Source organism: Enhydra lutris, unplaced genomic scaffold (genome assembly GCF_002288905.1).
Source record: "Enhydra lutris kenyoni isolate GAN:26980312 unplaced genomic scaffold, ASM228890v2 scaffoldscaffold62, whole genome shotgun sequence".
In the NCBI taxonomy this organism is placed as follows: domain Eukaryota; kingdom Metazoa; phylum Chordata; class Mammalia; order Carnivora; family Mustelidae; genus Enhydra; species Enhydra lutris.
Window position 1 is genome coordinate 10850345 of NW_019154146.1, and position 17859 is coordinate 10868203.

Genomic DNA, 17859 nt, shown 5'->3' on the forward strand with positions numbered 1-17859 from the left:
AAGAGTGCCAGAACATGAGAAAAGCAAGCACAGAAGAGGATGAGGAAAGGGACAGGTAAGTAGAAGTGCAGTGGCCACAAATGAGAACTGCACATAATTTTAAGTTTGAAAAGCTGAAGTCAAAATGTCTGGGTGGTTTGGATTAATTTAGAAGGCATTAGGATATAAAATTTCTACCAACACAGACACCATGCGCTCAAGACAAAGTGGGAAGGGGGCAATGGGCTCTTCATTTTGAGTCATTTAGCACAGAGACACAACTTCCATGACAAACTTGTGATACTGGGTAATAGTTTAAAGAGGAGTTCCAGTCTGACGTTGAGGAATATGAGGAAATGATGCTGTGGATACAATATCAAAGCCCTTAAAATATAAATATATCCCAAAGCAAATATTTATATGAAAGGAGAAAATAATGTAATTATTTCCCTTGAGAAAGAAAATTTGCAATTTTTTTATTTCATCAGAGAGAACAAGTGCCAAATATTCCCCGAAGATTGGTCAGGAAAAAAAAAATAATAAAGGATGTTGACATATTACAATTATTAATAGAAAGACACCTGGGGGCAGATGTCTGGGGGAGAATTTACTCAGTACAGAATTTTCAACAAATTAAATGTCTCACTTCTTTCTACTGTCTCCTCTATTTATATTAACAAATCATTAAAATTAGATAGTCTAACCTAGTCATTCTGAAAATCAATAAATAATCATAATTATCCCCCTCAAAACTATACTTCAGCACAGACTGTCCATTCTAAGCACCTTTGCAGGTAAATCAGTAGACTTTAGGGAATAGAGAAGCCATTTAACTGTTTTACTAAAACATTAAGGAGTATGAAATAATTATCCTAAGATACAGCCCACCAATCCAATGACAAATAAGGATAATTGGGCTAAAAAGTTTCTTATTACTCCTGAAATTAAACCATATTCTAAATCTACCTTATATTAATTAAGAAAAATATTTCTTCCATTACTATTAAGAGGGAAAAGCTAGGTTTTAAACAGTCTCCCACGACGATTTCCACTTTAACAAATCTTTACATTTAAAAGATACGCTATGTGGGGCAGCTGGGTGGCTCAGCTGGTTAAGCAACTGTCGGCTCAGATCATGATCCCAGGGTCCTGGGACTATGCCACAGTATTGCCCCAGGTCAGGCTCCCTGCTCAGTGGGGAGTCAGCTTCTCCCTTTCCCCCTACCCCTCACCCCTGCTTATGTGCACTTGAGCTCTTGCTCTAATAGATAAGTAAAATTTTTTAAAAAAATTAAAAAGGAGGGGTGGAGCGCCTGGGTGGCTCAGTGGGTTAAAGCCTCTGCCTTTGGCTCAGGTCATGATCCCAGGGCTCTCTGCTCAGTAGGGCACCTGCTTCCATCCACCCCACCCTGCCTGCCTCTCTGCCTACTTGTGATCTCTGCCAAATAAAAAAAGAAAAATCTTTAAAAGAATACATATATACATAAGTTAATTAATTAATTTAAAAGGGGGGGAGGCTCTCTCTGATTTAAGGCAAGGTGTATGGAATTGGTGGAGATCAGTCACATTTTCTAAGCAAAGATGCTACATTCAGTACCCACTCACAATCACTTCAAGCATACAGCTATTTCTTACTGCCAGAGAAAACAATTAGCAGCACTACTACCCAGTCAAGTGGTGGTTCCTGAAACTTAGAAGCTCTTTCCAGGGCACTCCACTCCCCACACTTAGAATAGCCTAATCAACCCAGAAGCCCCTGCCATCCCCTTAGCTGACTGTGATCACCTCATTAAGTCCGGGACACATCAGCTGCTGGGGTTTGGGCACTCCATCTTCACAGGTTCTCACGGTAGTCCCCATCTACAGGGGGCTACCCTCAGTGCGGGCTCCCTCTGGGGCTCTGCAGAGAAGCAGTGCTACGTAGGTGGCCATGCCCTAAGAGAACGTAGGACTTGCTGTGCAACTGGTAAACCCCTTCACTGTGGTTTGAATTTTCCATCAGGTTGTCCCACAAACAGACTATATATTCTAACTCTATTTTTACCTCAACTATAAACAAACAAATAAATAAAACATTTTTTTAAATCTCCATTATACGAAAAGGGGTTGGGGAAGCAAAGAAGCTTGAAAACAGTGAAGGTTAATCAGAAGCAATGGCTTTCAAATGCTCTTGACTCCAACTCAAAAGAAGACATATATTTTATATCACAACCATGAACACATATGACACCCTTACTACATGTGATACATTCATATTTTCTACTGCTTATATTCAAATGCTTTCGCTTTTAAAGAAATGCCTAGCTGCGGCCTAATACACTGCTTTCATGTTCCCACAATGGATCACAACGAGCAGTTTAAAAAACACGGCATTTGAGGATGACATTTGCAGATCTCTGGGAAAACCGTTCCAAGTGACATTATAATAGTGTCCACAAATACTGGTTCCTGCATTTCCTCTCCCCTGACCTGCAGCTGCTGCTGACACACAGTGTCACTGCCAGAGAGACAAACCACCGCTGGTCTGCGTGGGCTAAACAGCGAGAGCAGTTCACTAGGAAGATGACTGGCAAAACAGAGGAAGGCAAACCCCCCCGCCCCGAGCAGGAGGGCGACCTACTACGGACAGTACCTAACTCAGGAAGAAGGGACACAGTGATTCCCGGAAGCAATGAGGAGTCGAAGCAAGAAAGACGGAGGAATAGAGACAAAGCTGGTGTCATACAGGGACCAGTTCTGCGGGGAGAATCAGGAGAACTAGGCCATGCTATGGGAGCAGGAAGCCAAGTGTCAGAGACGGGACGCATCAAACTTACAGGCGAGGGAAAGAAGTGAATTTCAAAGTATGGCATGGATGGAGCTCCAGAGACGACAGAGCAAGGAAAATGAGATGGGAGGAAATTTTAAAATAAAATAGAGGGGCGCCTGGGTGGTTCAGTCAGTTAAGCATGTACATGACTCTGGATTTCGGCTTAGGTTGTGACCTTGGGGTTGTGGGATCGAGCCCCACGCTGGGCCCCGCGCTCAGCATGGACTCTGTTAACAGCCTCTCCCTCTCTCCTCCTACGGATCTCTCTTTCTCTCTCTCTCTTGCTCGCTCTCAAAAAAATAAATAAAATCTTTACAATAAAATAGAATGAAGGAGGAGGGGCTAGGACTTCTCTTGACTTTCTACATAGGTCACGAAACAAGTAAAGCATCCTAGGAAGAAGGTAATTTGTCCAGGGGTGCGGGGGAGTACAGAGGACCCTAACCGTGGGAACCCTGATCACCACGTCCCTGTGCTAATCCTGAAGTTCCCAAGCAGTGAGCTCTTTGCCAGGTTTATATTAATATTCAGGCTCATCATCTCTGTGGGAGAAATACTTGGGAAAGAAATTATAACAACCACCACCTGAAATCTGCAATAATGAAACTGAACGCTCACAAGGAAGAATGAAAGAATGCACAGCCCGAAGGCTCCTGTCGCCCGTTCCCTGACCAACGAATGCCAAGGGGACAGAAAAAACTAAAGGCAGTTCCTTTAATTGAGCGTGCACCCTTAGAAAATACGGAAATTAAGCTAGTGAACTCTCTCCTCTCCTCAGGTTCCCCTTGTATTCTTTTATCATAACCGGACTTTGTTGTCTACCCGGGGGGCCTCAATATGAAAGCCCCGACCACAAATGAGTGATGACGAGTGGAAGGCTAGTCATAGTCAGCTTTCTCTTCTCCAAAAATGATTTTACTACAGTAACTACAAGACAGACCTCATTGTAAAATACCTTCACTGATACGAGCGACCCCTCAAAATAGTAGCTACGACAATACCAATACTTCATTATTTACATAGCACTTTTCAACTGTTAAGACTAGGGTCCGTGACAATCCTGTGGAAATGGGTAGAACTGGTCTCCTTTAACAGAGCAGAACCTTAAAACATCTAAGACTATGTGGCCGATTGGCAGCAGAATCAGTGCGAGATTTCTGGTCTCCTCATCCAACCAGACCACAGCACCGAAGGACAAAGGAAACGGCGAGGCTCCTTTACAGACCATTATCTGTATCTATGCTTTGCTATCCCAAACGCACTTCAAACATCTACTTTCCATCATGTCACATGTACTGATCGAACATTCTATGAGCAACAAAGCATCAACAGAATTGTGCTAGACCCCATATTAGATACAAATAGGAAGAAGACAAAATTCCCGCGCATAAGCAGCTGACAAGCAGGACACAGTAAACCTGTTTACAAGTCAAAAGAAACAGGAGGAATCTGGGCAGGAACAGAGAAGGGGAGGGCAGAGAAGGGAGCAGGCAAATGCCACAGGAAAAGTTGGGGACACAAGTGCTAGAACATTAGGAAATGCTGTTCAGACCAGAAGTACTGGACCTAGGCCTGAAGGGAGGACTCAACGTTCAGTTGGCAGAGAAAAGATAAAGAGGAATCTCTGGTGAGTAACAGAAACCCAGTTGGGAAGTCAGGAACACATTAAGGACACGAGGAATAGGAATAAAGAGCTCAGTACAGTATGAGGTAATGATAGGGAAGAATTCTGATTAACTCCCAAGACCGTGGTATGCATACAGTGGATGCGTAAGAAAACATGCGGGCTGTATGAATACAGAGTCTGTAATTAATTAGTACATTTCATTTTAAAACACAAACGCATGAGTTACCACCCAAGTTAATGAGTTATTAATTCTCCAACGTTGACTGTGGATTGTCTGTGGAAAAACTTTAAGCCCATTAGGGCTTACCCCCTTACCACACACACCTTCAAGACGCCTGTGTACATCACCACTGAGGAGCACAGCTTTTTCATATTAACCCAAATAGACCAGGGGAAGGAGGTAAGCCCTCTGACCTCTGAAATCAGGTACTGCATTCCAAACCCATGCAGTAAATTTTAAGGAATACTTGCCGTTTAGAATTTGTGCTCTAACTGTTCCTCTTTAATCAACAGGAATAAACACTGAGCAGACCCCAATGTGTACCGCTGGGACTAAATTCCAGTAACGGCAATGAAACAGTCAGGTACTGAGATCCAGGACCCAGCAGGCACACCTCAGACTCCCTGAAAATGAGCGATACAGAACTGGAGACAATACGCATGTGCACGGGCATTAAGAACCTGAATATGTCACAGGTGATCGTTTATATTTTATACACACACACACACACACACACGTGTATGCGTGAGTGCATACGTATGCGTAACATGTTGATTTACTTGAAAAATGAAACTACTAGAAATGATCTAACCTCTTCAAATTTCTTCTGGTACCATATGTCAGAATTTCAAATCTGGTATCCCTAAAATTTCAAAGAGCAAATCTGGGTCCTGATAAGCAGGGGGGGGTGGGGGGGGTCTGCCCTCGTGCTAGGTACCAGAAATCAGCGTGTTGAGGATAGAAGTGACGGCCAGAGACCTGCTGGTCCAGACCTCACAGCTGTGGTGGGGTGGGAGGCAACCGACTCGGGCCAAGTCACCAGTCATCAGGGGAACCCTGGGAAGTCGTGCAGCCCACGGCCACCCAGCTGGACACTGTGGTTGCAGAGATAACGGGCTACTGTGTTTTAAATCCCTTCTCACGCCCATCGAGCCACAAGACCAGTCCATCCTTTCCAAACCCCGCTCTTTAGCCTTGTTCTCTACGTTAGAAATACGAGGAAATGACAAACTGTTGTCAACTTAAAATGTGTTTGCTACACAAAATTAGCAAGTATTTTCTAAAATAATAAAAGCCATCAATGCTTTTTCTAATGCAAATATATACTTTTCAAAGAGGCATTTACATTTCCTTACACTTTAAAATAATTACACACATTTTTAAAATCTACATAAACCATTATGTTTGAACATTTATACACTACAGAAGCTTATCGACTACCTTACAGAACACTGCATAGTAAGCCTCCGGTCTCTCCCATAATACCACATTCTCCCTACTTTTCTCTTTCTCCTGGTTCCCTCAGACTCTCCCTACTTATGACAGGGTCACTCTTGACCTTAATTGTCTCTCCCCCCTCAAGAACATCTGTTGCCATCTCCCCTAACTCCCAGCCTGTCCCCTCCAGAACATTAACCACCTCCCACCTCAATTGCACTGTTGGGAGCATTCTGACTCTCAGCAGCCCACAATGCTTGCCATGGAAGGGTCTTCTAGAATCTTCTAACGTAGGACTCCTGGCTGGGTTGGTCAATAGAGCACATGACTCTTGATCTCAGGGTCCTGAGTTCGAGCCCCATGTTGGGCATGGAGCCTACTTAAAAAAGTTAAAATTAAAAAATCAAATCAAATCTTCTAAGATGGAAGGGGCCCTCTCCTGTGACAACAGTGTGCCATCCGCTGCTGCAATGACAGCTTGAGAGTATCCTTGTTATTGGTTTTGCTCCCATCCCGGGAGACCTGATGCTCAGTTTTCCTATGAGATGTGAGAGCTCGCTAGTCTGAAACACGGGAACACCAAGCTTCACCCTCTCTCACACACACACACACACACACCCTGCTCTGCAGGCACATGCATGCCCGCTTCATGTCTCTATCTTACTGCACAGCAAGAACTGACGTAATGCTTTAGAAAAATAGTTAAGATATAAACCCTCTGTCCCTGTAACAGAAAAACTACTTAACCTAAAAATTCTTAAGAATTGCAAAAGTTTTAATGTGACATGAAAAAAAAAATCCAGTAAAACAATTCTTACACTACTTGTTTTGAGGCAGTTCATTCCCCAAACACATTTCCTATTGTTAAAATCTTTGCAAGTGCTCATCCATGTGGCTCTCCTCGCAATCCGCAAACTATGAAACAAATGCACAATTCACAGAGGGAAAAAGTGCAAAGGCTTCATCTACTGCACTCCCATTCACCAGAGTGCGGAGTTGTGGGGCACGGCCACAAAGTGCCTGTAAGTTCCAGCGGTCTAATGAACAGATACAGTTTTCATAATTTTTATTGCTGCATTACACAGCTGAGTGATTGTCAGGCCAATGCCAAAGTACAGGTTCCATTTGAATGACAGATGGCTTCAGTCAGCCAGAGAGATGTTACAGCATTAGACAACACAAGTAGACAGTACAAGAATACAAAATGCCAAATGAGGCCTCACAGAACCAGATACGCTAGTGCACATCTCTGTCCTGGGGAGAGGCTGTGGGTGGGTGTTTTGAGAATGGACCTCTCTGAGCCCTCGTGACACTGGACCCGGGCACAGTGGCTTGCCGGCTGGTGTCACCACAGCCTGCATGGGCTCTGGGGCCAAAAGCAAGGGTCAAGCTCCAGGTCAGCCCTTAACAATCCCTTGTCCTTTGTCACACTGCATTCTTTCTTTGCCCACCAGTTTTCTGAACTCCGTCCTTCAAAATGACATCACAGTACTCCCGCCGTCTTGCTGAACGAGATGCTGACATGAAGACCTCCGAAATGGTCAACCGCCATGTAACACAACTGCAGGGTAGTAACACTTGTGTCATCGAGAAGAGCTTCCTGAAGCACAGCCAGCCCGGTGGTAAAGGAGCCGTGTGGAGAACACCTGCCGGACCCCTCAGCCACCCAGGCCATGAGCGCTCTTCGGGATTTGGATTAACTCCTCACCCGATGAGTCTGACAGGAGGCTATGACACGGTGATTTTCAATAACAAATACATATTTGGTCTTTATTCCCATTTCTAGCACGGAGCTCCTAAAACCCTTGGAATTTCCTAAGTGATGAGAGCCATAAAGGTGCCTCTCATTATGTTACTGAGGTGGCATTCAACACTCACCACGGGGTGGGGACCGGCTGCCATGTGATGAGAGAGCTGGAACTTTCAGTCCCTCCCTCGAGTTCCAGGAAGGGGAGAGGGGCCGGAGGACGCAATCAATCACCCATGACCACTTATTTAATCAGTCATACCTACTGTAATGAAGCTTCCACAAAAACTCCAGAGGACAGGTTCGGGGAGCTTCCAGGTGGGTGAACATGTGGAAATTCAGCAGGAGTGCTGCCCTCAGAGGGCACGGAAGCTCCATGACGCTTCCCATATGCCTAACCCGAGGCCCGTCTTCCATCCGGCTATTCCCGAGTTACACTGTTTTATAAGCCAGTAACATAGTAAGGAACAATGTTTCTCTGAGCTCTATCGGCTACTCTAGCAAATTTATTAAGCCAAAGGAGGGAGTCACTGGACCTTCCAGATCTTTAGCAATGTCATCTGAAGTGAGGGGTGGGACACCTGACTCAGAGGACTGAGCCCTTAGCTGTGGGATCTGACGCCTTCTCCGGGTTGGTAGCGTCCAAACAGAGTTAAAGTGCAAGATACCCACTGGTATCCAAAAATTACTTGGTGGTAAGGGGGGAAAATACCACACTGCAATTGGTGTCAGAACCGTGGAGGCTGCCTCTGCCTCCTAATAGAGAGGCCAAAAATTACTAGACACCTGATTCCCAAACTCCCTGGCAACTGGGTATTGGCACGTGACCCAGGATCCGCCAATGGGATACACGTGCCCTGATCTTTAATTCATTAGGTGGTAACACAAAGAAACAAGGGCAGGAGGAGTTTTCGCTGGCAGTATACACAGCAACCCTCAACGCCAGGTGTGTGTCTCAAGTGCACGTTACCAGGACAGCAGCAGAGTGATGATGGACAACCCATGGCCATGCATGTAAGTGACAGGGCGCTCCTCTGTCCTGTGTCCCAGCTGGAGCATCCGTCTCACAGTGCGGTCTCCGTTGTGCCTACTCTTCCCCTTGGCCCAGTTCTTCAGCCTTCCTGCCAATTCTATGGGCTTCCCAGTAGCCCGTCTACATACTTCCTTTCCAGTTTGGGATGGCCAGACTCGGTTCTCATTGCTTACAACTAAGAATTCTGGCTGACACACACAGCTTCTGAAATGGTAGGAAAAATAAGTAGAGAAATTACAAGAGAGCTTCCAAATGAGTAGCACCGCAGAGCAAAAACAGAAGGCAGAACGTGATACACAACTGTCATGATACAAATGATGAAGGGTAGAGGTGCCTGGGTGGCTCAGCCTGTTAACCGTCTGACTCTGGCTCAGGTCATGATCTCAGGGTACTGGGATCGAGTCCCATGTCAGGCTTTGGCAGAGAGCCTGCTTGTCCCTCTCCCTCTGCCCCACCCATCACTTGTACTCACTCTTTAATAAATAAATAAAATCTTAAAAAAAAAAAATGATGAGGCCAGTTGCTTAATCAAGAGTATAGGACAAGAGCAAAAAAAGAACCAAGCTCTTCAAAAGATTTTAGGCAACTAATCAAAAGTCAAGAATAAATACGGTTATGTGAGAAGGCCCACAGGTCACCGGTAATGAGATTTCAGGGGCAGGCAGTTCTAATGTATTAAGTGACGACTGTAAGTTCAGAAGCAGACACCTCTAATACCAACCAGTACTTTTAACACAGAGAGATAGAAGTGTTCACTGAAGTGGAACTTGACTAAATACAGATGGGGGTCAGTGGACAAGGGAGGTTTTCTGAGAAAGTGACATCTGATGCAAACAAAAAAGGGGAAGGAGGACCAGGTCATTTCAGACAGACGGAAGAGCATGATAAAGTATGGAAGGAAACAGCACATGGTATATTCTCCAGTTGCAAGTATTTCAGTAAAGGGATGCATAGGCACAGGAGAAAGGGCTGGCAGGAGATAAGGCTGGAAAGGAAGATAGGCGTCAGCTCAGAAGCGCCACGCCATCAGACTGCCAAGTTTGGATTTTATCTCTAATGGGAATTCACTAAAGAAATGTAAGCAGGAGAGTAACATATCAGATTTACATTTTATTTTAGCAAGATGACTGTGAAGACTCCATGTGAAGGAATAACAAAACAAAAGCTGGTTCTTAACCACGTAGGATTCATAGATCCTTGCAAATATAATGACCAGAAAAATGCACCTACGCACGTACATAAAATTTTAATATTTAGCTCTACATTGTTCACAGCTTCCTGCAGTCCATCTATGGACAATCCAGGGGCCGGGGACCTCAAAATAATAAGGATCTAGAAGCAGGAGAGAGATAACTGGCAAAGTCACTGGTTGAGAAGCTAGAGCAATTGTCCACATCAGTCAGGATGGCAAAGAACTCAACTTACAGTGAAGGTTATGATGGGGGTGGGGGGGAAGACAGGACAGAAGAGGTCTGACCTAATCTGCAGGAATTACTCATCAGCAGGATGTGGGCAGTGAGGGAGGAACACCAAACTGACTTCCAGAGGGATGACGTGACTGAGCAGTGCCATGATTTTGTGCGGCCAAATGGAGGCGGGGACAGAGAGGCCAATGGGATACTCAGAATTGAGTTGCTAGAGACACATCGAGGTGGAGAGGCCCTCTGAGAATTAGAAACTGGAATCTCCACCGAGCAGGCTATAGTCCTGGGTAGAATCACTGGACCAACATGGAACAGCAGAGACCACGTGAGACAACTAGACATGGCAGGGTCCAGATGATATGAACCAGGCAGGAAGATCACAAGGGGAGCCCAGGACTCCATATGAGTCCACAGGCCAGAAGAGGGTGAGGGTACCAAGGCCATGCGTTCAGGGTCAGAACACGACCACAATATCATTTTACAAACAGAAATACAAATCCTTACGAACATAGTCACGTTGGCACGATCTAAAAAATACAGAGCCTGGACAAATTTCTTTATTTTGAAATAATATTTTAAACTGACCACTCACTGACCAGGAGATTAAAAGAAAATTAAAACTCCTATCCAGAGATACAGTTCTCAATCTTGTCAGAACCCTGACTTGAAAAATGACAGTGTGTGCAAATACAAAATTTTCAGGATGCTTTTAAAATACCCATGTAATTGGGAAAAAAATTTTTTAAATAAACAATAAAATACCCATGTAATTCGGAATACTCAACAGTATACACCAGCAACACTAAAAATTGAGAAAGGAATTTCCAACCTCTTTTTAAGAAAGCAATTCTTTCAACAGAAGTATTTAGCATGTTATATAAACATGTTATTCAGACAATGTACAACATAGGGGATTTTCATCACGTTTACTACATTTGCTAGCCAAAATGTAGCTCTCTTGTAATCACCAACAGAGCTGCAGTAAAACCTCTATAATATTAAACAACAACAAAACATGGCAGTAAGCCATCCTTCTATTAAGAAAAAGAAAACAAAGAAAACATTCTCCATAAGTACAGCTTTCTTTGTGACTTTTTTCCCTACAGAACTCATTTTAAACAATAGCTCACTGGCAAAAACATGATACTTTTAAATTTGGGCAGAGTCTGGCGTCTTTACTTTGTGAGGGTAAGTTGGCAGGAGAAAGACTGTAATAATTTTAAGGCTCTATTATTCTCATACTGAAATGCAAAATATGAAATAAAAATAACAAAAACATTAAAACAATATAATTTAGCTGGTCATATGTCTCTTTTTCACCTTAGTCAACCTTTATCATTGAGTATTATATATCCAACTAATTTGAATAAATGGCAGTTGATTCTATAGGTTCCTAGAGAATAAAATATAGATGTCATTAGCTGAGTTGAAAGATGAACATAAATATAAAGAAAGTTTCTGGTACTGAACGATCTGTAAAGCTCTGAAATTTGGTTACCCAATAGATACAAACATTTCTTATGAAACTGAAGAATTCTTTCCTTATACATCATGGGTTTTCTGCTATGTTACATACTTCCATTTAAGGAAGGAATGAGGGAACGATGAATAAATGGTTACCAGCCTCAAATATTCACCTGGATACCACTCTTGATCTATATACTGGCATACCTCGGGAAATATTGTGGGTTCATACAGACCACCCCAATAAAGTAAGCACTGTAGTAAAGCACGTCAGATGACTCTTTTGGTTTCCCAGTGCACATTAAAGTTATGTTTACACTTATACATAGTCTGTTAAGTGTGCAATAGCATTTTGTCTATAAAACAATGTACATACCTTCACTTCAAAATTCTTTGTTGTTAAAAAATGCTAATCATCATCTGAGCTTTCAGGGAGCTATAATGACTGGTCACAGATCATTTTCACAAATACAATGATAATGAAAAAGTTTGAAATACTGCAGGAATTACAAAAATGTGACACGAAGACATGAAGTGAGCAAACGCTGTTGGAAAAATGGCACCAAAAGACTTGCTAATCACACGGTTACCACAAACCTCCAATTTGTCAAGAAAAAAAAAAATACAGTATCTGTGAAGTGCAGTAAAGCACAGTGAGATAAAGTATGGCCGTACTCAAAGAGGCAATTTCAAGACGATCCTTCAAAGTCCACTATAAATGCCAGCAGGTAAAAGGAGATAGTATATGTCAATTAAAGTCAAATAGTTAATTGATCAGTTACTACAAGCAGGCCATCCTACTCGATGCCACAATGATGAGATCAAGATGCGGCTTGTGCTCTTAAGGACCCTCAAGGATCAAAGGACCAGCACTCGAATCACCACGCATCAAGATTCAGCACACTGTGACCAGTACGAAACACACTTGAGGCAAATTCTGGAAGGAGAGACAAGCTCCATGAAGGAAATGGAGTTGAGCTTTGAGGAGTGCCCAGAGGTTCAGCAGACAGAGATAGAGAAGTAAAGAGCACAGGACTCCTAAATAAAAAATAATGGCACACTGGGGTACCCGGTTGGCTCTGTCGATTTAAGCTTCTGACACTCGATTTCAGCTCAGGCCTGAACTATGGTGTTTCACTCTCTCAGCAGCCTGATAAGGCAGAACACGTCACACTCACTTCACAGATGAGGAGCCCAAGGCTGACCAGGTGAGCAATATCCCCATCACACACCTGGTAAGTAAATAAATCCGGCTGGAAATCTGCTGCTCCTGAGGCCAGGGTTCCTACTCTGAAATAAACTAAACTTGAGAAATGAACCAACACAGAAAATAAGGGCAAAATCAAACATGACTCTCTGGCACTGCCCCCGTGAAACTGGGGGTACCACAGCGTGATCAGGAGAAATGGACAAAGTAAACGGAGGAGTAGCTGTTTCCGAGGAGGGGCCCCAGAAACTCTCTGCCAGGCAGCTGCAAAGGCAAGCCAAGAGCCAGCACGTGGTTTCGCAATGACAAACGTACCGTTCTGGGTCTGCACAGACATACACTCATATTTTCACGGATCCTGGAAATCACTGTTTCTCCCTTTCAAAAGAAATTAGTCTCTAATTTTTATACCAAAGTTCATAAAAATATTCATGTCTAAATTTAAGTTAAAATTAAAATACACTATTATTAGTTGCCCTCTGCTCAAAGTATAATAATTTCTTCACAAGAAGAATGCTTTCCAAGAAAAAAAAAAAACAAAACTATTTACTCTGAACATAAAATATATCTGTATCCGGGGCGCCTGGGTGGCTCAGTCGTTAAGCCTCTGCCTTCGGCTCAGGTCATGATCCCAGGGTCCTGGGATCGAGTCCACATCGGGCTCACTGCTCAGCGGGAAGCCTGCTTCTTCCTCTCCCACTCCCCCTGCTTGTGTTCTCTCTCCTACTGTGTCTCTCTCTGTCAAATAAATAAAATCTTAGAAAAAAAATACATATATATGTGTGTGTGTATATATACATATATATATGTATCTTGAAATGAACAATTATACAAACAGAATGACAGAAAATTCTGTACAGTCTAACTCAGAATTTTCCAACTGTTCATCTATAGGTTGATTTTGCATGAATACCAAAATTTGTGCCCAGGTCCCATTTATTCAGCTCATGCCTTCTGGGGGCCTTCTATTTGTCTGGCATGGCATGGGGTATCAGGAACAAAGATATGAAAAGTCATGCTCCCTGATTTCTAATTTGCTAGAGCTCAACAGGGAAAGAAAATTCCAATGGCATTTTTCAGAGAAATAGAAAAAACTATCCTAAACTTTGTATGGAACCAAAAAAGGCCCTAAAGAGCTAAAGCACCCTTGAGAAAGAACAACAAAGCTGGAGGCATCCCATTTCCTGGTTTCAAACTATATTACAAAGCTACAGTAATCAAAACAGTATGATACTAGAATAAAAAGAGGCACACAGACCAAAAGAACACAATACACAGCCCTGAAATAAACTTATACAAATAAGATCAATTAATTTTTGACAAGGGCATCAAGAACCTGTAATGAGGAAAGGATAGTCTCTTGAGGAAATGGTATTAGGCAAACTGGATATCCATATGCAAAAGAATGAAAGTGAACCCATATATACCATATACAAAAGTTAACAAGAAAAATGGGGTGCCTGGGTGGTTCAGTAGGTTAAGTATCTGTCTTCGATCATGATCTCAGGGTCCTGGGAAGGAGCCCCGCATCGGGCTCCCTGCTCAACAGGGAGTCTGCCTCTCCCTGTCTGTCTGTCCTCCCTCCGCCCCCCACCCCGCCACCGTCTCTCTCACTCAAATAAATAGATAAAATCTTTTAAAAAATTAACACAAAAAAGATTAAAGACTTAAAGTAAGACCTGATACCATAAAACTCCTAGAAGAAAACACAGGGAAAAAGTCATTGGCATTGGTCTTGGCACTGATTTCTTATATAAAAGATCAAAAGCAAAGGCAACAAAAGCACAAGTAAACAAGTGGGACTACCTCAAACTAAAGAGCTTCTGCACAGCAAAGGAAATAATAAATTGAAAAGGCAACCTACAAAGTGAGACAAAACATTTGCAAACCATGCATCTGATAAAGGCTTAATACCCAACATAAACAAAGAAATCATACAACTCAACAGCAACAAAGCAAATAATCCAATTAAAAACGGGCAGAGGACCTGAAAAGATATTTCCTACAAAGACATACATATGACCAATAGACACATGAAAAAGCGTTCAACATCACTAATCATCAGGAAAATACAAAGCAGAACCACAATGAGATGTCACCTTATACCTGTCAGAATGGTTATTATCAAAAAGACAAGAAATAACAAGTGTTGGCGAGGCTGTGAAGAAGAGGAAACCCCTGTGCACTACTGTAGGAATGCAAACTGGTCCAGCCATTGTGGAAAACAGTATGGCAGTTCCTCAAAAAAGTAAAAAACAGAACTACCATATGATCCAGGAATCCCATTCCTGGGTACATAGCCAAAGGAAATGAAATGAGGATCTTTGGAGGAGGGAAGGGTTAAGATTTTATTCTTATTTGAGAGAGCATGAGCGAGAGAGCACAAGCAGGGGGAGCAGCAGAGGGAGAGGGAGAAGCAGACTCCCCACTGAGTGGGGTGCCCCAAAATTAGGATCTTGAAGAGGTATCTGCACACTCCCCCGCCCCGTTTACTACAGCTTTATTTACAATGACCAAGATATGGCAACAGCCTCAATATCCTTTGACGGGTGAATGGATAAAGAAAATGATACACACAATAAAGTATTACTCAGCCATGAAAAAAGGAAAGAAAATCCTGCCATTTGTGACAACACGGATTAACATGGAAATGAAACAGGCAAGACAGAAAAAATAAATACCGTATGGTATCACTTGTATGTGAAATCTAAAAAAAAAAAGAAAAGCTGATTTCATAGAAACAGAGAATAGAATGGTGACTGCCAGAAGCTGGGGAAGGAGGAAATGAGGAAATGTACCAGGAGTATAAATTTTCAGTTACAAGTATTCTGAGGATCTAACGTACAACATGGTGACTATGGTTAATAATACGGTGTTGTACAGCTCAAAGTTGCTGAGAGTAGATCTTAACCATTCTCAACACACACACACACACACACACACAAGAATTAACCATGTGAGGGGATGGGTGTGTTCATATCTTGATTTTGGTACTCATTCCACTGTGTGTGTGTGTGTGTGTGTGTGTGTGTGTGTGTGTACACGCGTGTGCACACGCATGCGTACACCAAACCATCACACTGAGCACTTTTAACATACACAGTTATATTTGTCAATTATTTCTCAATGAAGTGCACCGGGAGGGGGGAGGAGGGAAAAAAAAAAACAACAACAAAACGCTAACTGTCCAGTGTGCCCCCTGGAGCTCAGCACACAGTGATGGAAAGAGTGGTAGAAGGAGAAAGGGAGAGTCAAGGAAGGCTTCAGCCAGGCGGAGGAATCTTGGAGAGGGAGTAGGCCGACCACCACGCATGGCTTTCTGGATGCCTGGGAGTTCCAGGTAAGAAACAGCCTGCAGGGAAACAAAGAGCCGGGAAACCAGAGAACGTGTGAGGAAAACGACAGCAGCAGGTTCGCAGAACAACATCACCAGCAAGACAGTGGCAGCTGGGGAGGGAAGCTTCTGTGGTCTTGTTATTCCGTAAACACCTATTTCTTCCATGCCCAGTCCCTAGAAAGCTCTGTCTTCCTGAAAGGAAATTACCCATAACTGCTGATCAAGTCCGAAAACAAGACAGGCCAGGAACTGATGGATTAACCAGATCAGCTAGGAGTCCCAGAAAGGCTGAAACAGGGAAAGGGGCGTTTCTTAAGCACTTAATGCCAGGTCCTGGGCTACCTGCTCCCACTAAATGAAATCTCATTTAGTAATTACCGCTATCTCTTAGTAAGGAGGAAGTTGTAAAACAGACTAAGTGGCCTCCTCCAAATCATTCACCTCAAGCAGCTGATGCTTGTGTCCAGGTTTATTTTACTCCACAACCACTCTACTCCACCTGCCCTGTAATATAGCACTTCAAGGTCTTATGTGTCTTTATACCACATTATAGAAGCGTATGTTTATTATTTTTTAAATCTAAGAACATGTTGAAAAACAAGAAGAAAAACTTAATTCTTCAAGTGTACATGAGCCATTCAAACACCAAGAAGCCATCAGAAAGAAAGCACATTATGGTTCCTCAAGAAAGGAAAAAAGAAGTAACTGCCCCTATCACTCCTACTGAGCCCAGCACCAGTGGCCCCGGAAGGTACTAGCATTGTAATATGTACGACACTACACCTGCATGGTTACTCTCCGGTACCACATTCCCAAGGGAGGATAACACTGTCATGTCGGCTATCCCTGTAGTCACACACTGTCCCAAAGACCACAAGCAAGTAAGACATCTAAGGAAAAAGATATTCTTAAACCAAAATATGTCCTTCCACATGGCACTTACAAATTCACAGAAGTAGGACAAAATAGTCATTAAGAACAACAGTGTTGGAGTCAATGAGACCAGGATTCTAATCTGGCTTCCATCACTTAATTATATGACCTGAAGCAACTTAACCCCTCCAAGAAACTCTTAGGTCCTCATCTGTGTCAGGCCTTCTCACTGCACCCTGTATAACAATGTTCAAGAGATCTGTCCAAGAGAGTTCATTTCCTTCTATCAAGGACCATTTTTTTCTACTGTCCATTGCATTAGTCAACAAGACCATTCAGTGGGATTCCCTCAATGTTCTATGACTACCTTCATTTCACATTTATTGATCACTCCCTACCTGTCATGCACTATGCCAGCTAGGTGTCTATAAATAAGAGATAATAAGCCCTACTCTCCAAACATCTGACTTTCCTATACCACTGACTATAGTTTATACGGGTACATGTAAGGAGCACAGGCTGTGAAATAAAGAAATTATGAAAGCAGTGTTGGTTTCAAGCTTATCTGTATATCGTCACCAATGGATAGTCTTTCTTTTTCCAGATTAATGATAAGAGAGAAAAAACAATCATTTCAATTCTAGTTATAAGACTTAATGAGATACGCACCAAAGCCCCTTCAAGCATAATGGCAGGAAATCCACAAGTCTAGATACCACAAAACAAGACTGAAAGTCACAAATAAAAAACTGGTTCAGACTTTATGATGGCTGTTTGTTAGAAGTTATTAGAGAATTTTTTAATAGAGACTCATCACTAAATTTTGTTGCAAGATAGGTTTAATGAAGTATTTTAACTACAGGTCTAGAATCCAATGTGATACAATTTTTATTTTTATTTATTTATTGAGGGGGGTGGGGT

General features: G+C 42.8%; 1 protein-coding gene across 1 annotated transcript in view; it reads right to left on the reverse strand.

Annotated features, from left to right (window-relative positions):
• LOC111158721 (AT-rich interaction domain 1B) overlaps positions 1–17859 on the reverse strand; it is a 441226-nt gene that overhangs the window by 329224 nt on the left and 94143 nt on the right.